This window comes from Daphnia magna, linkage group LG4, assembly GCF_020631705.1.
Source record: "Daphnia magna isolate NIES linkage group LG4, ASM2063170v1.1, whole genome shotgun sequence".
Classification (NCBI taxonomy): Eukaryota; Metazoa; Arthropoda; class Branchiopoda; order Diplostraca; family Daphniidae; genus Daphnia; species Daphnia magna.
The window spans coordinates 8,081,387-8,103,228 of NC_059185.1; the positions used below are offsets into that span (position 1 = coordinate 8,081,387).

At 42.2% G+C, this 21,842-nt stretch overlaps 4 long non-coding RNA genes and 1 pseudogene across 4 annotated transcripts; 3 read left to right on the forward strand and 2 right to left on the reverse strand.

Moving 5' to 3' along the window:
• Positions 1 to 903: 903 nt before the first annotated feature.
• On the forward strand, positions 904 to 1,846 carry LOC116920582 (annotated as a pseudogene).
• A 10,590-nt stretch (positions 1,847 to 12,436) lies between these two features.
• LOC116920601 lies at positions 12,437 to 12,950 on the forward strand. The gene is made up of 2 exons (XR_004392796.2): positions 12,437 to 12,610; positions 12,691 to 12,950. It is a non-coding gene; the product is annotated as an uncharacterized LOC116920601 (long non-coding RNA).
• A 1,143-nt stretch (positions 12,951 to 14,093) lies between these two features.
• Positions 14,094 to 14,994, reverse strand: LOC116934881. Its single transcript, XR_006645043.1, has 4 exons — positions 14,980 to 14,994; positions 14,705 to 14,907; positions 14,541 to 14,631; positions 14,094 to 14,476 (listed from the first exon to the last, which is right to left on the reverse strand). It is a non-coding gene; the product is annotated as an uncharacterized LOC116934881 (long non-coding RNA).
• Positions 14,995 to 15,614: 620 nt separating this feature from the next.
• Positions 15,615 to 16,937, reverse strand: LOC123471090. Its single transcript, XR_006645042.1, has 2 exons — positions 16,812 to 16,937; positions 15,615 to 16,743 (listed from the first exon to the last, which is right to left on the reverse strand). It is a non-coding gene; the product is annotated as an uncharacterized LOC123471090 (long non-coding RNA).
• On the forward strand, positions 16,668 to 19,111 carry LOC116934880. Its single transcript, XR_006645041.1, has 4 exons — positions 16,668 to 16,754; positions 17,741 to 17,865; positions 17,968 to 18,703; positions 18,766 to 19,111. It is a non-coding gene; the product is annotated as an uncharacterized LOC116934880 (long non-coding RNA).
• The last annotated feature ends 2,731 nt before the right edge of the window (positions 19,112 to 21,842 follow it).

Here is a 21,842-nt window from a genome sequence, read left to right on the forward strand (position 1 = left end):
GCTACTCGCTAGTCGCTACTGGCTCTGGCTGAGCTGAAGTGCTGAACGCCTGAAGTCTGAACTACTTTTACTGCTGGTAAAGCCTGAAATTTAAATTTTCGAAGTGCATCGTCGTGTCTTTTTGGAATGAAAAATGCCCAAGCAACGGGAAACAAAAAGGGTATTCATTTTGGGGAATTAATTCCGCATTTAAATATCTTGTGTATATGTAGAATGGTTCTATCACAGATTTGATGTAACACTAACAGGGTTTTGTTGTTAACAGAGTATCCATGTTAAAGATAACATTTGATACAATTAACTAGGCAATTAGTCCGTTTACGTATAAAAGGAATCGAAAGCACTGGGAAATTTCTTTTGAAGCTTTAAAAGTGATGATTTTTTATTTATTTTTGTTACAGAAAACCAGCTCTAGTCGAAGTTTTCAAGTAGAATGGCTGAAAGAAAAAGATTCTAAAGGATGGCTTATCAAGAAGATGATTAATCCTGCCGACAAATCTTATCATCCATATTGCAGTGCCTGTTCTGTATTCCTTCAAAATAAAAAACATAACATCACAGTGCATATGGAATCTGCTAGTCATCAGAAGGCAATGGATGTGTTTCTATCCAAACAAAGGCAACAAAACAGTCTCGCAACATTCATAGAAAATCCATAAAAATGTAACTTCACTGGAATAGAGATTATGTTGGTTTGTTGCCGAACACAACTTGGCCCTCTCTTCGGCTGAACATATCCTTCAACTTTTTAAAACTGAATTGTCCGACAATCCTATTCTTGCTCGTGCAACCATCGGAAAAACGAAGACTTCAAACTATGTGCGAGAAGGTACGATATCATAGTCCGTATTCATTTACTTTGTATTAATAAATTTCCATTTCCCAATTTTTAATTATAGCTATTGGGAAATTTGTGACGGATCACTTGGCTGATAGAGCAAGACGTACTTTATTTTCCGTCATCATAGATGAAAGCACAGGGTTTTTTTAAAATTACTAACACGTATGTTTCAATTATTAACTGAAATATTCCTTATAACGGATATCTCCGTGAAGATTAAGATGGCGTTAGTCATCTCATTCTGGGACGGTAAAATGAACTCACAACTGCTAGAATTGGCACGATGCAAAGATGCAACAGCCGAAGGTCTTACTACTGCCTTGCTCGATATACTGAAGGAATCAAAATTCCCAAGACTCAAATGGTTGGATTGTCTGCAGATACCTGCAACACGATGTTTGGAGAAAACAATTCTGTCTCTCAACGATTAAAACAAGAAATTCCTGATCTCGTGACCGTGAAATGTACATGTCACAGCAGTCATTTAAGTTATTCCATGGCATTTGCGATGCTTCCATCAATTATTGAAGAATTTGTTCGAGAGGTTCCAAGCAATTTCAGTGCCTACAAGAAGAAGGATACTTTGATTGAATTTCAACAGTTTTGTCAAGTGGAAATCCATTCTATACTTATACCCGGATTGACTCACTGGTTAACTTTACAGCCATGTGCAGCACGAATTCTCGAACAATTAAATCCTCTTATTCTATTCTTTACTGATGCTTTCGCTTCGAAGCCGAATGAAAGTAACGGGCAGATACTGAAGCTTTTGAAAGACCCATTCACGAAATGCTATCTCGAGTTTCTTGTTATGGTTTTTGACAAATTCAATAAGTTCACTGCTACTTATGAAGGCAACAAGCCTTTATTGTTCGAGTTAGAAGACTACGTCAACAAACTCATTCTTGATCTCGGACGTTTTTACCTCGAAGGGTCCTAAGTAAATAGTCAGATGTCACGCGCTCTTCTTCTCAATCCAAGTAATGACGAGGCTTTTCTTCCTCTCAGAAGCATTTATATTGGTAATTTCTATATATATTTTCCAATAATTTCTTTGAAGCGTTAAGTACTATTTGAAAAAAATCAATCGTAAAATGTGTTTTGTCTCATATCAGGAGGCGAAAAGGCAGACGAGGCTCTTGACTAAGCTCGGCAACCTAAAAGCGCAAGTGAACCGGCCGAAAAACAGTTTTTTGCTATGTTTTTCCCCAAAGAGAGAGCCACTGCCGAGGAAAAAGCTAGGAAGTATGCACTTGCGTACCTCACTAAACATCAAATTCAGCTTCCTGCTAAAAATGCTCCTTCAAGTGATCCGATTCGTATGAATTACGATCGAACCTTTCAACTCGCGTTCAGTGAGGAATTTGAACGTTCTTTCACCCCGATTAATTATTTTTTTGCGTCAGTCCAGAAATTCTTTATAACTTCCATTTCTGAAATTCAGAAACGCTTTAGTTTTAAGGACCATGTGTTCCTAATTCTTCCGCTTGTGAAACCGAAAAATGTTCGTAATCTTTGTCCTGCATCTTTGTCTTCACTATTCAAACGTTTTCTTTTGCTTAGTGACCATTGCAATGTTGTTGAGGCAGAAAAAGAATGGAGATCTCATGTCAATATGCCCATCGATTACTTTGAAATTGATTCTAGTCAATCTACTTTTGAATTTTACAACATGGATGTCGAATTTTAGTCGTGTATTTGCTGCCAAACTTCCCAGTGGGGAGCCACAATTCCCCAACTTGAAAGTCTGTATTTCTCTCCTACTTTCTTTGCCGTTTAGCAATGCCTCTGCGGAGAGATTTTTTAGTTCCATGAAACTCACAAAAACTCTCGTACGCAACGCCTTACATGACAAATCTGTAAGTGCGTTGTTGAAGGCTAATAATTGGTTGAAAAATGAAGGAACAACTGCTGGGAAAGTGGAAATACTGGATAATCTAATAAATTTAGCCAAAAAGGTTATAACCAATGCAGCAATCCAAGATTCACAATCGGATTGAGTGATAATGTGATATGTTTAATATGTTTGTTATAATTCGTTTGAAACAAAGAAACAAAGAAAGCCAAACAAGTTGATTAAAATAATAAATCTGTGATCAGTCAATGTTTTTGGTGTATTTTCTTGGCTATCGTTTTGGCTATTTTCTTGGCTATTTGGAATACAGTGCCGGTCCAGTTATAGAACCGCCTAGCTATGGAACCGGCTTGGTTATCGAACCGATTTTTCTTTGCCGTGTTTCAGCGCCACCGTTGGCCGTATTATGAACTATATCGATTTTCTATGGCGGGAATGAACGGGTTTTGCCTTTTAAAACACGCAAAAAAATATTACTGTAATGGTTTTCATCTTTTTAGGCAATGTTGTACATCGGTTCAATGACCCAACTAATAATAATAGGCGTTAAAGTTATTCATACCAAATATAATAATAATAGGCGGTAAAGTTATTCATACCAAATACAATACAATACAATAGCTTCCTTTATTCATTCTTATCTTCTAGCACCTTGTTCCATTCCAGTCCTTCTACCAACTCCAATTTCTTGTTCCTTCTGTTATGAAAACAGTTCTTCTAGTTCATCAAACCACTTCCTCTGTGGATGGTCCCCCACCAATGAAGATACACTATTATCTCACCATATATATCATAGCCATAGACTATATTGTAGCGTTCACGCATCGTTGTAAGAGAACTCTCGCCATCCGTTATAACTGTAACGGATAGACAAACGACCGACGGAAGTGTCATTCGAGTGTCATCCGATTGCTGATGCATTTGGATTCATCGACTGACCCTTTCCCACGCCTGTAAGACTATAAATGGGACTGTAGTGTAGACCTTTGGGCCCAGTAGTTAGATAGAACAGTTATGTTTACTTTGTGTAGTGCTTAAGTGTTGAAGTGACTGAATACACCTTATTGATTCACCGAACCCATCGGCGATAACTCGTTACATGGTGGAGATGCAGGGTAGACCTTCCTGGTAAAATAAGGTAAGATCATTGCGCTTGATTCTGAGTTGTTAGGGGACGAAGTGAGAGAGTAAGAAACTAGGAGGCAGGTGCTGTTGAGAGGTCCTTGGAAGGTGTGACCAGCGGGTATTGGTACCTTAAATTGCTTGGGTATAGGACCACAGGCCTGGCCGAGCTTCTTATTCGTTTGAACGTCCACAACTTGGGTAAGAGAGCAGATCTTGTCTTGTTTTACGCGGGTTAAAATAGGTCTACGGGGGGTTCGTCGATCCTGAATGATCGGGTGTAGATGAGTACTGGTCCACTGCGGCAAAGTAAACGGTTAAGGAGGATTGCAGCGTCACCCGAGGGTGAAGTAAGGGGAACGTAGGGGGGCCAACGTAACGGAAGCTCAAACGGAAGTTACGACCAAAGTTTGTGTTAGTACTGGGACGCAAACCTCTCTAGCGATTAGTCAACCCGCCCCGAGCCTCGGAGCTGAATCAGGGAATCTGGTTGGGAGTTCTGGAGAGAGGTCGAATCGGGGGTGCAATTATCGGAAGTTCTTGCTACAGCGGAGACCGAGAGACAGCGGTCTAGGAGAACGGACGGTCGTAGATCCAGACGACTCAGGAGAAGAGGCGGGCGCAAGGGAGCGATCCGCTACCTATCCACCCCCGCCAGGAAGTAGGGCCGAGAGTAGGCTTAACTTGGTGGAAGCGGGGATAGAAGGGGCCTATTACACGGAGTCACTGCAGTGGGATTCCGGCGACCTACGAGAGGACGCGGTAGAGCTCAGAGCGACTTCCGAGCCGGAAGAGGGCACCAGTCAGGAGGGCTCGGATTGGCACGGTTGGAGAAGCCAACCCATATCCTCGAGAGAGTCATCACTTGCGAGTGAGTCGGTAGACGAAGAGGAGCTTGCGAGTGAGTCGGTAGACGAAGAGGAGCTTGCGAGTGAGTCGGTAGACGAAGAGGAGCTTGCGAGTGAGTCGTCAGGCAGTTCAGCCGGTTCTCGGGCCGCGTCACCAGTAGTCATGGCCCAACGACCACCTGCCCCCCAATTGAAGTACCGGGCTCCTCCGATCTTCTACGGGAGGAAGGATGAGGATGCAGTAGATTGGCTAGAGCGTTATGAGAGTACGGCTCTCTATAACCGTTGGGGAGCAGCTGAAATGGCCGAGAATTTTGGAATGCAGCTGGATGGAGCAGCTAGGAAATGGTTTCTCTGCTCGGGAGCGCCGGCGGTGTGGCGGGATACACCGGCAGTGGCAGCAGCACCAGGGGTGGTGGCTGTGCCTGGGGTGGACGGACTACGAACGAGATTTCTTCGCGCCTTTCAGCCACAACACTATGGCCGCTATCAGGAGGCAAAGTTACGACAGCGGAAGCAGGGGATAGACGAATCAGGGGTGGAATACTTCTACGACGTCATTGATTTGTGTCGGAGGGTAGACCCAGGGATGTTGGAAGAGGCAAAAGTGGATTATCTGTTTCGTGGTTTGAAGCCTACCCTTGTCGAGAAGATCTGGGTGACTAGCCCGAGAACTACTGCGGAATTCTTGACTGCGGTGCAGCTGCACACGGAAGCGTCGGAGTTAGCTATTCGACCAGAATGGGCTGTGAGAGTGTTAGGACCAATGAAGGGGTTACCTCCTCCAAAGGAGGAAGCTGGGACCGAATTGAGAGACCTGGTGTTAGAATTGAAAGCTGAGATCGCCGAGTTAAAGCGCGTGTCAAAATCTCCCAGGCCGGAGGGCGGACGGGGAAACTCGGGGCGACCTCAAAATAATGTGTCGTTCGCATCTCGGACTTCGGATGGGAAGCCTATCTGTCATAATTGTTCCAAAGCGGGGCACATTGCTCGTTTCTGTAGAGCGGAGAAGGGCCAAGACCAGAAAAGTACGGCCCCGAAAGAAGAGGGGAAGGGCGGTCAGCGGAGTGATCGTCGAGACGAGGGAGAAAACAGATGGAAAAACGATCGGCGCAAGGAAGATGGAAAGGCCTGGCAGGCTAGGCGACGGGATTCCGAAGAAGATGACCGGAATACCGTGTACATGGTGTCGGCCGACGAAGACGACTCAGGAGAGACGGCTGTACTGCTTATCGACTCTTCCCGCCTGATAACTGAAGAGGTAGTGTGCCGAGGAATAAGGATCAAGGCCGTGATTGACACCGGAGCGGTGGTGTCGGTGGCGTCTCCGAGCTTGCAAGAGAAATTAGGAGCTCGTCGATTGGGATGGGACGGACCGTCTGTAGTCATGGTAAACGGCCAGAGAGCTCCCCCGCTAGGAGCCCTCGAGCTAGAAATCGAGCATAGAGGAATGAAGGCCAGTGGAAAAGTAATTCTATTGGAAATGAGAGGGATCGAGTTACTGCTCGGTAACGATTTTTTGAGCCAGTTCAAGCGGCTCCAAATAAATTACGTCCCAAATGGCGCTGAATTATTGCTCGGAGAGTTACCCGTGAACGTAATCGAAGAACAGGAGACCGTGAAAGCACCTAGATTGGTCACGAAGACGGGTAGAATGCTTCCGCCCAGAGCCATTGTTCCGGTGGAGATAGAAACCACGACTCTCAATGAAGCAACGTGGATGATTGAACCTTCGGAACATCTGGCTCAAACCAAGGGGCTGACGGCGGGTAAAGTGCTGGTGTCTTCGGATCAACCGTTAGGACAAGTGTTGATGGTTAATTTAACCAATCGGCGCGCCTATCTAAGAGAGGGAACCGTTTTGGGGCAGATGGAGGCTGTGGAACCCTCCATTGTCGCAGTGGATGAGGGGGAAACGCCAGATTCACTGGGCGACGATGTTGGGGAGGACTCAGCTGAGTCCATAAGCGACTCAGATTCTATGCCGAGAATGACCTCTATTCCGAGTCAAGCTTTTCGGGCTCAAGTAGCATCGACGCTTCCCCCTGCTGATGTGGAGAAGATGGTTGAGCTACTCGAGGAATTTGACACTAGTTTTGTGTTGAAGGAGGGAGAACTGGGGGTGTGCAAGATTGCAGAGCATCGCATAAATACTGGTACTGCTACGCCGGTACATCAGTCTCCCTACAAGAGTGCTTGGAAAGAGAGGGCTATTGTGCAGAAACAAGTGGACGAAATGCTGAGCAGAAGTGTAATTGAGCGTTCAACTAGCCCGTGGGCATCACCGGTGGTCTTAGTGAAGAAAAAGGATGGAAGTTGGCGTTTTTGTGTGGACTATCGCCGCCTCAACGCCATATCCGTAAAAGATGTTTACCCGTTGCCGAGGATCGAAGAGACGCTGTCTCGGATGGGGAACGCTAGCATCTTCTCGACGCTGGATCTGGAGAGTGGGTACTGGCAGGTACCACTAAACGAAGAGGATAAAGTCAAGACGGCGTTTGTCACCCCCGACGGACTTTATCAGTTTCTTGTTATGCCCTTCGGGTTGGCCTCCGCACCGGGGACGTTCCAACGCATGATGGATTTGGTTTTAACTGGTCTGAGATGGACGATTTGCCTCGTTTACCTGGACGACATCATCATCTACGCGGCTGATGCAGAGGAACACTTGGTGCGAGTGCGACAAGTGTTGACCGCCCTGCGGAAGGCCGGGTTGAAAATTAAGTTGGTGAAGTGTCAGTTTGGAGCCAGCGAAGTAAAGGCTTTAGGCCACGTCATTAGTGGGGATGGAGTTAGGCCTGACCCAGAAAAACTTAATGCGGTCGCAAACTTCCCTTCTCCGTCGACCCTGTGTAAGCCAAGTGAACAGTTGAAGTGCGTGCGTAGCTTTGTGGGGCTTTGCTCGTATTATCGCCGGTTCATTCCTCAGTTTGCACACACAGCGAAACCCCTGACGGACATGTTTAAAAAGGGTGGTTGCTTCGTGTGGGAAGAGTCTCAAGAAGTCAGCTTTGAGCTGATGAAGCAGGCGCTAGTGAGTGCGGCCACTTTGGCCTATCCCGATTTTACAAGGCCGTTCGAGATACACCCTGACGCCTGTGACTACGGTTTAGGAGCGGTGTTACTACAACGCGTAAATAACATTGAGAGGCCCCTGGCCTACGCGAGTCGCCTCTTGTCTCCAAGTGAGTCGAATTACTCGATCACGGAGAAAGAGTGTCTCGCTTTGGTTTGGGCCGTGAAGAAGTTTCGGTCTTACATATGGGGAATGGATACTTTGGTGGTGACCGATCATCACGCTCTGTGTTGGTTACTCACCAAGAAGGATCTAGCCGGACGTTTAGCTCGCTGGAGTCTACAGCTACAGGAATTCCTACTACGGATCATACACCGAAATGGAAGACTTCATACGGATGCAGATGCGTTTTCCCGCTATCCGGTCGACGCACCACAGGAGCTCGACGAACAGCTGTATTGTACTCTAGCTGCCTTCAGTATTGACACTGAAAGTAAGAGTGAGTTTCAGCAAGCGCAGCAAGTGGAGTGGGACCAAGTCTTCGCGGGTCTGGAGAAAGGAAGAAAATACAGCCAGTATCGCCTTAAGGACGGTCTGCTGTTCCAGACCAAGGTCGTTGACGACGGCCTCCTACTAAGGCTATGTGTGCCTCAATCCTTTAAAAACGAGGTAATGCGCTCTTGCCATCATGACATTACCGCCGGCCACCTAGGTGTCACTCGTACTCTTGACAAAGTGAGGGGTAGATACTACTGGTGGGCCTTGGCCGAGGATGTGCGTAATTTTGTGCGGGCGTGTCGGGAGTGCCAGTCCCGAAAACCAGTCTACCAGCGACCAGCGGGGTTTATGGAAATTCAAAGAAGTGAACGTCCATTCGAGAGACTGGGAATGGATATTCTGGGACCTTTTCCACTGTCCAAGAGTGGGAATAAAAGTATTGTGGTAGCCGTAGATTACGTCACCAAGTGGGCGGAGACTCGAGCTCTACCTTCAGCAGATGCGTCGGAGGTAGCAGATTTCTTGGTGAAATTTGTGTTGTTAAGACATGGAGCTCCACGCCAGTTGACGACCGACCAGGGACGTTGCTTCACCGCTGAGGTAACTCAAAAGGTGTTGCAGGCCCTGGAGACGAACCATCGTACGACAACGGCTTATCGTCCCCAGGCAAATGGTTTGGGGGAAAGGTTGAACCACACCCTAGCTGACATGCTGTCCATGTATGTTAGCTCCGACCATAAGGATTGGGACGAGTCGTTACCTTTCGTAACGTTCGCTTACAACACCAGTCGTCATGAAAGTACGGGACGAACTCCATTCTACCTGGTGTATGGAAGGGAAGCTGTTCTCCCCATCGATGGCGCTCTGAACGCGGATCCGAATTTGGTACCTCCACCTAACCGGGATCCGTCCGAATGGGCGGTGGAACGTCTTCAACAGGCCCGATTGGAAGTGCAGGCTCGCGCTGCTGCTGTGCAGCGGAAGCAGAAAAAAGTTTACGACGAGGGCCGGAGGGAGGCGACGACATATCTACCTGGAGAAGAGGTACTGATCTACAAGCCTATCAGAAAGGTAGGAAAATCTGAGAAGCTTTTGCATCGTTGGTTGGGACCGTACACGGTCGTACGACAGACCACTCCTAGTAACTACGAGCTGCGGCTGGGACGAACGGTTAAAACTGAAATCGTTCATGTGGAACGTATGAAACCGTTCGTCGATTGCGTTAGCATTCCGCCGCCGGAGCGAGAAGCTGCCGTTGGGAACTCATCAGGAGTCCGTGGACCTGAACCGAGAGGAGTAAACCGGAACTCTCCGGCTGACCCTCCAGCTGCACGTGATGGGCCGTCACATGCTACAGCCATCGCGCCCGAAGGCGTCGGCCTTCGACGCTCTACGAGAATACGGGCACCGAGGAAAACATTCTTACTTGCTTTCCCGTTGATGTTTTTGCTTACCGTAATGTCTGGTCCGGGTCCGGTAGCTGCCAGCGAGATCGTCGCCTATCAAGGGGTGATCTTCAAGTCGGAAGGAGACTTAGCCTTTTCCGACTCGGAGTGGGTCGTAGTGACAGATTTTACGTTTGATCCAGTGGACCAAGTGGTAAAATCGTTATACGAGTGGTTAGACATTCGAGTGAATGCCATGTCCGATCACTACGCCGGAGTTAAATCACAGTTTAAACAGGCATTGCAACAACATGTGAAAGAACGGGCACAAGAAGAATTGTTGAAATTGCGGAAGGTTCATCAGCGCTGGAATGAACTAAAAACAGCCGTCGGTGTGCAAGACTCCAGAGTGAAACGTGGCCTAGTGGATGGAGGAGGTCGACTTCTTAACTGGCTTTTCGGGGTCTCTACCCAAGAAGATCTCGAACACGTGAACGGCCGGATCAATAAGCTTTCGACGGAGACAACATCCATTGTGCATGCCCTGGAAGTTCATGCTTCTCTCATTAACGAGACGCTGTGGGAGACTAAGGCAAGTGGCGACGCCGTAGCCGAGCTACAGATTGCTTTTGCAAAAATTGAACGAGAGGCCTGGAAAATGGACAACAAAATGGACGGGGTGGTGAAAGAGATCGAAAGGCAATGGATTGCTACCACGAAAGTTGGAGATGCGTTCCGTCAAATTGGGTCCGCCGTGGGATGGATCGAAGAGGTGTTGGATAACTTTGCCGTTGGATTGGCTGTTATGGCTATGGAACGTCTACCAGCTACCCTTTTTCCCCCGCTGCAAGTTCAAGCCGCCCTGAAAGAAATTAAATCTGTGCTGCCGTCAGGATGGTCCTTGAGTCCATCCATCCAGAAGGGCGATGTCTGGAAAGTGTACACTGAAGCTAAAGTAGTCGTGGCTGCGGTTAATAATGGTCTTAGAATTTTTATTCATTTACCTGTTTTTGAGTTTCCTTTTCGTTTTACACTCTATAAAGTAATTAGTTTGCCGCGCCCTATAGAAAATGCCACACAAGGTGCACAATTTTATCCTCTTCCACCATTTCTCTCCGTAGCAACTGATAGACAAGCCTTTGTAGAGTTATCAGCAGACGATGCATTTCGTTGTTTAATGTCACCGGCTTTAATTTGTCCGATAAGTAGCGCTATTAATCGGAAACACAGGGAACCCGGGTGTGCAATGTCTTTGTTTGTTAAGGACGAGGCCCGTAGTCGCACCCAGTGCACGACTCATGTGTCACCTTGGCTTGGCCAACAAACTGTATATCTAGGCCATAGGAGGTGGGGTTATTCAACTACTGAAGATACAACAATAACAATAACTTGCCCGCAAAGTCGTGAAAAGGTTAACACTTTAATTAGAAGAAAACCTTTTGATGTCTTTGAAGTTCCAATGTCGTGTACTGCACACCTGGATAATTGGATTTTTCAGGCAAGCTTCAGGAAGAATGTCAAGTATACACTGAACAACGCGTCACTGCCGTCACTCACTGAGCTTGAAAAAGTAGGGCAAGTTTTGAAAGCGCCTGAGGCTAGTGAGACTATACTAGAAAGGGAGGGGGGACAAGAACCCAGAAAAGCCAGCCGATACTGACGCGCCGTGCGATGATTCAAGGTCGCGTAGCCCTCATGGGGGAACATCTGCGTATCATTGAGGAAGAAGAGAAAGCTAGACGGGGCGCGGGGCAACCCGAAACAGTTCGGTACCCGTTCGAATTGGTAGCAGTTATAGCGATTTTATTCTTTGGTTTGGGAGCAAGTCTGTTCGTTTATTTACGTCAAACCGGGGCAACCATAAAAGCCTTGACTCAACGCATAGTCGAATTGGAAGGTCGATTGACTATTCATGAGGCCGAGGTGGAAGAGCGTTTATAACCGTTACCCGACCCGTTGTATTTGTTTTTGTTTTTCTCTCTCTCTCTCCCCTATTCTGTAAGGAATTATTCGAATTGCTGAAATTATTTTGGTGTTTCTTGTGTAACTTTTCTTTTTCTTCTCAATAGCTATTTGTAGCTGTTATTTTGTTTCACGCTTGTTTTATTGGTAATTTGATTTTTTTTTAATGTTTTGCATTAATGTCCATTGGTTCTACCAGTAACCCTTCTAGCATTTGTTGTGACTTTGTTTACATTGAATTTTGCATTCATTTGTTTTCACTAACTTTTGGCTAAAAATTGTTTCTTTGCACTGATTTTTTTTTTTGGCCGAAAATTGCTCGTGTCTCTTATGTTTTGGGGTTTATGTTTATTTTTCTCCTTGTTTTTCGTCGTAATAGTGCGATCGGGACGAGTCGCAGGCTGAAGGGGGGGATGTAGCGTTCACGCATCGTTGTAAGAGAACTCTCGCCATCCGTTATAACTGTAACGGATAGACAAACGACCGACGGAAGTGTCATTCGAGTGTCATCCGATTGCTGATGCATTTGGATTCATCGACTGACCCTTTCCCACGCCTGTAAGACTATAAATGGGACTGTAGTGTAGACCTTTGGGCCCAGTAGTTAGATAGAACAGTTATGTTTACTTTGTGTAGTGCTTAAGTGTTGAAGTGACTGAATACACCTTATTGATTCACCGAACCCATCGGCGATAACTCGTTACAATATTACACATATATTAACACCCTTTTTAAGTTAGTCATAGCAGCGGTTTTGAACACGGGACTCTAGATCGATAGCGAACAGCATTACCACTCTGCTATGTGCCCTTACATTCTAAGACCGGAAAAGTTTGAGGGATGAAAGAACCGACGATAGGTGGCACTAAGATCAGGTGCTTGGTTATAAAACCATTCAGTTATAGAACCGCGCACAGGCCGGTTCTATAAGTGGACCGGCACTGTAGCAGGTTTGGCTATGACAGGCTATATCTGGCATCGTTGGAGGCTACAAGACAATTTTCTGAGTGGAAGCCCTGTCCAACACCCATATACTGACAAGAGTACTGGAAGTGCTGGATCGAATAAAAGCAACAGTGGAAGGTTAGCCATAACGTTTTTCACTTTTAAAAAATTTGATCTGAATTCGCGTCCCACTGACACCCAACCTTGGACTTTAATAGCAATCGTAAGTGAGCCACTATTTTGGACAAGCTGCTACAGAACTTAGCCAGATAATTTACCATGATGAGAAAGCGTTGAATGTCATGTTTACACTCAAGACGTTTAAACGACATAATCACTGAAATCTTTTCCGGATCCGGTTTAAGAGTTTAATTCCCAATGATTTGTCCAATATATCTTAGTTCCGGCTGAAAGAACTTGCACTTTTTCTTGTTGAGTCTTAAATTCACTTTAATACAGTGCTTTAAAAAGCTTCCAATCGTGAGTTATGTTCTTCAATGGTTTCACCCCACTCAAAGAAATCGTCGAAATAAACTTCCACGCCGAGAAAATTACCAAACAGAACAACCATAATTTGTTGATAGGCTTCGGGACTTAACGGCAATCAAAATGGCAGTCGTAGAAACGTGTACCATTCAAAAGGTTTAGCCATTGAAGCCAGTGATGTTGATTCGGTAGCTAAGGAAACTTGAAAAAAATCCTGCCGTTGCATCCAAGATCAAAAAGTATTTTACCTTTACAATTCGGGCGAAAATTTCTTGTGCAGATGGACCCTGATAATGTGGTCGCTTGATTGCAACATTGAGATCCGCTGGATCTAGAGAATTTCTGATGTCACCGTTAGACTTCCTTGCCACGACCATAGGACTGACCCAGTCGGTAGGGTCGCTTACTTTCACAATTAAACCAAGTTGTTCCATTTCACTTAACTCGTTTAAAACTGGTCCTATAAGTTTGAATGGTATCCAACGAGCTGGGCGCACTACCGGAACAGCTGATTGTTTAATTTGAATGCGATGTTCAACCGGAAGTCTGCGAATTTCTTTGAAACTGACTCGTATTTGTTAACTAAATTAGTCACTGATGTTCCTTGATGAGTAAAAGGTTCACTTTTCACCTTAATTCCTTTTAACTTAATTCCTTTGAAACTGACTCGTATTTGTTAACTAAATTAGTCACTGATGTTCCTTGATGAGTAAAAGGTTCACTTTTCGCTTTCGTGGTTTATAATGAATCCATTAACTTGACTACATAGAGGACCTTACACGAAGGAAGTCTCAATACCAGAACATCAACGTCATCAGCCACGACACAACTGATATTATAGAAAATATTGTTAAACCCTACATCAAGTTGTTGTCCCACCACGTTTACTGGCTGCCTATTGTATGCGGTAACTCTTGGACCTGGTTTCAACTGATTAATCCTTACTATTTTGCCAAAAACTTGCTTTGGTAATACGTTACACTTTGCTCCTGTGTTCACTTAAACTTCACTGGGGGTTCCGTCTATGTAAACAATCACAAACCATGAATCATCCGAATTCGCTCCGGATGTAATCGTTACACTGCTGCTCACGTTTCTCCTATGTGAAACCTCTTTGCAATCCAAAAATGTCGAACTAAAGGAATAGGTCATGTTTGGTTTCATTTCACCAATTTACCATCAGGGTGGGCTGACTACTTGAAACTGTGTTGACCACGTATGATTAAGTATCCAGGATTCCACTGGGTTGGTCATTGGCTCGTAATTTTTGGCTCGTCAGTTAAGCAAGTGATTCAGGTACCATCGTCGTACAACTTTCTCGGACGCGGACAATAATCTCTGGAAGGGTGACAATTTCGAACGCACAGAGAACAAATCGGTGAGCCAGAATAGGCTCCACGTTTCATGTGGATGATAGATTTCTCGTACGTTATTTGTGACCTGAACAGATGAGAATGTTCCGCTACAACTATGAGCACACCAGGATTCCAAAGATGAATGCGGAATAAAATGTTGATCCTATATAAGCCAATAGACAAAATAACCAGAGTTGAAATATTAACAATTATTATACGATTCTTACCAATCCATGCTTTTTTGCCATCTCAACCAACAGTAGACAAATCACGTCCCAAATTGAAGCTTCACCTCCACACAAAAATTTGTTCCAGCACCTGAAAAAAACAATAAAAATAAAAATAAATTAACAAAATTGTACATACTGTTGAAGCTTTAACATAGCCAAACATTTTCAGTTAGGAAAGATGTAGGTTATACTACACAGTCAAAGCGAACCGTGCGATTGCTGGACCCTATTGGCTGACGCAGGCCAGAAGCTTGTATGAAATACAATTATAAAAATTTAAACATTCAAAATGCAAAAGCATCATTTGTTTGTCTCAGCCACATGTGACTTATTCCATGGTTGAACATTGTTGAAGGACACCATACTGCATGAACAATACAAAATCAAATTGCAATGAAACATGTGAAACAAAAACAAGAAAACTTCTGACTTTTACCTGTATGGCTATGTCATGGTATAATAGCATGGTAGGCGTACTCCTGTAGCCCTTCCCACAAAAATCTGGACCAGATATTGATATTCCGTCAATGGCAACGTTTAGGTCGAATGGGGCAGATTTTACATGGGTTTATATGGGACTACCGCGAATTAATAAATCCATCTTTAATGGATAAAATAATTAATTAAAAATGGTAAATAAATAATTTTACTAAAATAAAATCTGATTCATATGTAGAATTGTTTTCTTCATACAGCTCATTTTATTTAAATGATTTTTTTATTTCTAAATAATTATAAAAAATAATAAAAAAGCCTAGGTAGACTTAGGCGACAGCAGTACATTTTGTGGCACTAGTAGATTTTTAAAAAAGGGGCGGTCCTTTGACTTGTTTATTTTATGCTTCAAAAGCTTGTCAAATTGCGGAACCAAACTGCGGAACTGTAATGTGTCCAACAGCGTTTTCGGTATTCTGCTTGTGCCAGCTTTTGTTTACAAATTTATTATTATTACAGGTAAGGACATGGTTATTATACATTTATTATTTTACCTTTTAATCATTTTCTATTTCATCGTTCTTTCTAGGTTTTGTTTTAAACAACGCGGTATTAAAAATTTTAGTATTGTACAAGTAACTTTTGAATCTGTGTATTTTATGAACTTCACAAACGGCATTTTCAATAATAAATAATTGTATCAGCAACACATTTTTAAAGTTTCACTTAGGAATTTTGATATTGCAATACTACTTCACCATCTTTGCCCTTTTTTTAAGGACTTTGCTTTTGCATAGTTGGTATCGTTCATCTTCCATGTTTTAGTTTCAAAGTGGTTACGAACTACAAAATATTCAAGAACAAGCATAGGAATAAATTCAATTTTATGTTCTTCGCTGCAACAGAAATTAGTTTTAAGGTTTCCATCGGATATCTTACTCATTATAATATCAAACCAACTGCGTACATTGGGATTACTACGATTAACCTGTTCCCTGTAAATAACCTCTACTGCAAGAAAAAAAATTAAACATCTCTGGGGTGCAATATGTAAGGCCACCTTTAGTCTTGATGTCTGTAAGACCCTGATGGTAAAAATCATCAGGAAGTAGCTCTCTCTTTGTTTGTAAACTAGCCAAACAGATATTACACTTCAAGAGTCTTCTACGAGTGTAAAGCAGGTATCCACAGAGTTGGTAAACTGTGTCCCTGCATACTTTCTCTGATACAAATACCACTGGCGGACACTGGCTTGAATTTTTTTTGTTTGTTACTTCCAAATTTTACCTCCACACAAGTCCCGCAATTTGACAAGCTTTCAAAGCATAAAAAAATAAATGTCAAAGGACCGCCCCTTTTTTAAAAATCCTTTAAAGCGGCAATAGCGTCACAAAATGTGCTGCTGTCGCCTAATTAGGCTTTTTCCTATCTAAAATTTTTAGTAATTATTAAAAAATTGTAACACTTTTAAAATAAAATGAGCTGTATGAAGAAACAAATTCTACATTTGAATCAGATTTTATTTTCGAAAAATAATTTTTTTTCTAAAAGTTGAATGAATTAATTTGTGGTAGTCCCATATAAACCCATGTTAAATCTGCCCCATTCGACCTAAACGTTGCCATTTACGAAATATCATTTTTTGGTCCATATGCGCCCTCTCGATTACGCCTACCATCTATTCTATACCTTGGCTATGTTCTGCAATTTCCTCTCGAGGCACCTAAGCACTAACACTGTGCACACGTATCTTCAACTGGCGAGTCTAAGAACAAAGTGAGAAATTATTTCATAACTAATTGCCTTACATACCTTTATTATCAATACGATTACCAACGAGACCTCCAAGGTGTGCAACACTCATCGAAATTCACAAACGCATATACTTCCAATGCGCGACGCCATTATCTGTACAATGGCGATCGAAATCGACCTAACAATCGATCAACAATAGTTAGGTAGACTACTCCTCCATTAAAGGCGTCATCTATTCAAATCCCACCTTCAAGTGACGATTTTGACCGCTAGATGGCTATGCAAGTTATCCATTTATTTGCAAAATAAACGGACAACCATCGAAAAAGAGTTGTCTATTAAAAAGTGGGTCAAACAGGCGGCCCGTAAACTGTAACCAGTGGCAACCAGCCATGGCCAGTGGCACCTAGAAGTAAAAAAAAATAAAAATAAAAAGTGGATCAAACGGCGTTCCGAATGTGTAATTATCTTAGTTAAGTGACTTTTTTGGTATTCTTAAATTTGCAGGAAAAACCTAAAGCTGGAGAACTATACATTTGTTTCTCGTTACTAGTTTGGTAAATTGGTAAAATGAAATGACATATGACCTGTTACTTTAGATCAATTATTTTCACAAGTGAAGATTGATTCCACAATCTTAAACTTCTCAGACAGACACCCATCCAGACAGGATGGTTGATAGATGATATGAAAAGTTGATTAATTAAAAAATTTATATTTTAGTTTATTGATTGCAGAGTCAGAGAACAATGTGTGGAATTTGATATTCAAGCCCTCGAAACCCCAGCTTTCCTTCTGCTTCAACAAGGCAATAAAGAAATTATAATTTCGGGAGGCAAACATTGAAACCCAAAACAAATCAGACATTTTTTAGCTAGATGTTTTGCTTAATTTTATTATTAAACTTAAATTTTGAAAACATGAAGTGTATACATATGTTTAGGGTCAAGTTAACGAAATGGCTGAGTTGAGTCAAATATGAATTTTACATTACTTATTTTGAACAGGTCCCAGTGGGGCATCCCAGTTTACGCAGCGAGATGCCCCACAATACGACCCAGCAATCTTTATTACTTGCGGTCTTCCACCGTCGGGAATTTGTTATGCATCCAATTACTCAACAGGGAGTAAGGTAACCAATTCTGTTTTATATCAAATTTTTATTATTCAAATTATTTCACAGCAGTATTCAACATGTCAAAAATAAAAATTATGCCATAAAATAACAAAACAGAGTGCCCGTTGCTTAAAGGCTGAGAGACTCAGGGCAAGTGGTGTTGCTGATCCATGGTGACAGCGTCGATAAGGTTGCAGAAGGGTTGCGTTGCGTCGCAAAATCTTCGCGTCATATTACCATGGTATAATAGTTTAGAGGTACGTCTACTCCTATCCGGCCAAAGTGTCGTCGTTTTCAGAACGTAGGTGGCAGCACTTGTTCATTGAAGTCGAACTTACATGGAAGGTATAGGGAAAAGTGGGGTTTTTCGCATTTTTGGGGAATATGTAATTAAGTTATAGCCTTCAAATATTTTTATTTTTATAGAAAAAAAAATTAGAAGTGCTGTCCATTTTGCCAAAATGTCTTAATCCTACAGGGGAAAATTCTAGAATTTTTTTGAAAAGGCTAGAAAGGGAAGGAAATTTGGCGCTTTGCCATAAAAAAGAATGCTGTTTAGCAGGGTTTATTTTTACTTGTCAAGTTTTTTCGCGTCACTGGGGTGTTTTTTTGAATTCTCTCGTCTAAAAAGAAGGATTTAGGTAATTTAATTTCCAATAATTATATTCCTTTTTAAAATTGTGGCACCCCTTTGAACCTTTATAGATTTTACACAATGCCAAATAGGTGTTGTGTCCCTAATTGCAACTCAGGCTACCCTGACAGAAATCCCGAAAAGTAACTTGTTTCAAGACTAAAGACTGCTAGAGCAAAGGCTGTAAGAACATCCACACGCAAATCGACAATTCTGAAGGTAATCTGTTTCCTACAACGTTTTTACATTGTATGACTAAAGTATTAAAAATGTATTTTCAGAGGGTGAAATACGAGCTTACTGAGCTGCGCACTAAACTGTCAGTGACATCAGAGGATATGTTCCATGAATACCTCAACACTCTTCCACCACAGGTTCCGACTTAGATAATTTATTATATTTTTCGTATGCATGCAAATATCATTTTTTCTTATCGTGAGGTAGATACTTTTTTCTGATATTGACATTGACTGATATTTACTATATGTACCGCTTGTTAAACACTTTCATTAGAATAACTCAATTTAGCTTTCATATTTTCCTATTTTGATTGCATGCATACGCTTTCCTTATTGGAAGTTTTTGTTTTTATAATGAAGTAATAAATAAACCGTGACATTGTGTTTACTAAATCTTTATAGAAGCCAAAGTCATTAATTAGTGCACTCTGTTTTGTACCTGTAATTTATTACCTTCTGTCCTAATTTGAATACACTACATTTTAAACAAGTCTTCGAGATTTTAATTCCTCGAGTATTTCAAAAAGCAATAAGAAACACCAGTGACAGGACAAAAAAAAACACTTGCTAACAGACTTGACAAGTAAAAAAAAACTGCTAAACAGCTTTTTTTTTTATGGCAAAGCGCCAAATTTCCTTCCCTTTCTAGCCTTTTCAAAAAATTCTAGAATTTTCCCCTTTAGGATTAAGACATTTTGGCAAAATGGACAGCACTTCTAATTTTTTTTTCTATAAAAATAAAAATATTTGAAGGCTATAACTCAATTACATATTCCCCAAAAATGCGAAAAACCCCACTTTTCCCTATACCTTCCATGTAAGTTCGACTTCGATGAACAAGTGCTGCCGCCTACGTTCCTGAAAACGACGACACTTTGGCGGAGGGGGAATCCTTAAGCAGTAGACGTACCTTTAAACTATTATACCATGATATTACTTCCGCCATTGCTGATACTGAACGCCGTTTTATCGGAGTCTAGTTCCATCCTGAAGCGGATTTGACTGAAAACGGCATGTTGGATTCCTTTCCATTGAGTGCGAAACATTGATCTTGATGGATGGTGTAAAAATTACAGGACGAAAAATGTTGCAATTCACAGTTGTCGAACAAGAAGTTATGCAAGGTTTCACATTGGAGAAACGCGAGCAACATCATCGGGTAACTTAAAAGATACTTCTCCGGATCGTTCAGAATCTCATTATTTGCGCGTTTGATATGAGATTAAGGGATACATCTCCCTGTCACATCTCAAAATCTACGGTTTATAATTTTTATTCTATGACCGAGTTCTTTTACAGACAGTGGCTTCTCGTTTTTTCTTCATACCAGCGATCAGATTTTATGCCTCCAATGGTTTTGAGTTGTTAGAGCAAGTTTGACTTTCTACCATGCTTCCACCAACGTGCATCGTCGCCAAACTTTGTCGTTGTGTCGGATTTCCAATCCGGAAGAAAAACGTCAAATTATTGGCGATACGTTTGTCAAAATGGCTGATAGAACGACTAACGATTTAAATCTCACTTGGAATACTCTACTTCTCAGACAAGGTATTAACCTTCTTTTTTGTTGTTGTTGCATGTATTAGACTATATTGCCTGTCATCATAAATGAAAATAATACAGGTACTTCGAGGCCGGATTTAATTGAGTCCACTTAGCGTATGGCTTCTTCGCGCGGTTTGTCAATCCGAATCGTTTGCGCCGAAGTGTTCATGGAAGCTGGTTTCGGTGAGACGCATTCAAGAGATGTCATTTTTGGCCGATTTTGACAAAAGTGGGAAGGCGGGATGAAGGTGGGGATGATCACCGCACGCTTCATGGGACATGTATACGGAGTCTGTTTTGCCGGAAGAGCAAACGATTTCCGAGATATTATGGCGAATCGGCGACTAGGCCGTACCCTATCGGGAACTTCCTGAACGGAGTGAGGGCCCCTAGTACCATTAATAGAAGTGACATGATGTGAACACATTCCTAATTTACAGGAATTTCTTTGTTTCAATATTCTGCTGTGTAACTGAATGGCTTGACACTGTGGATGTGGGAACCACCATGGTGGGAACCAAAGAAAATGAAACCAGTAGTTTGTAAAATGTCAATTACCCTCTCTTATAGCTGGGAGTCCTTCACAATCACAAATAAATGAAATTTGGTGAATGCGTCCAGCATATTTCCTCCAATGCCTACTTAATGCTTAAGGCCTGTAAACTCAAATATACCTCCTATGGCGGGTAGGCGTTCCCTAGAAAAACAAGGGCTACGAAGACACCATCAGGCGCTCGCAATTATAGCCTCGTTAAAAAATACCCCCAAAAAACTTTAACACTTTTTATAGTTACATAAACACATGAATAAAGATAAAACAAAAGGAATTCCAACTTTTGAAATGAAAAGTGTGCTAGTTTGACAGCAGTATGTCAATTGAGTTGTTAAAAAGAAAAAAGTAGTATGATAAAAACATATAAGTTTTATTATCATGTTAATGAAAAATTTTCTTCTTGTTCCCCTTTTTGACCAATCCGACAAGACCGCCTGGGGTAGTCAAGGTCAAAAAGGGGAGACAGGGTAAAGGGATGAGTGAAAATGGCCGCCGAAGCCAATATTTTACATCAAAATAGGGAGATTTCAAACAATTAAATCGGCACTATGGAGAATTTAACCCTAGCCAAAAAAATAGAGCATATACTATGATATGTCCTCTTTTTTTTAGTGCAAAAATTAAAAATAAATCTCAGAAGCGAATCTGTTCAGGTCTACTTTTGTAAGACACACTCTGAACATTTAAAAGTTAAATAACGTAATTAAATTTAAAAATTTTGAAAAAAAAATACCATTAAAAAGAGCATGAAAAACTGAATAAGACGTACTTATTCAAAAATCAATAGAGAAATAAAAACTAGTCTTAAATAAATAAAAATGAAAACGCGGAAAAAATTCTAAGTTACGGCAAAATGAAAAAATCTGATTTTCATTTTGTCTTTTCCCTAATTGCGCAAAAAAATCCTTTGGCCAATAAATTTTAAACATATTTATTGATTCACTTACCAAATTTTTTAACGAAATCCGAGTTTTGGTCGCGCATCGGATTTGTCAAATCCGCGCGGATTGACCCATAAGTC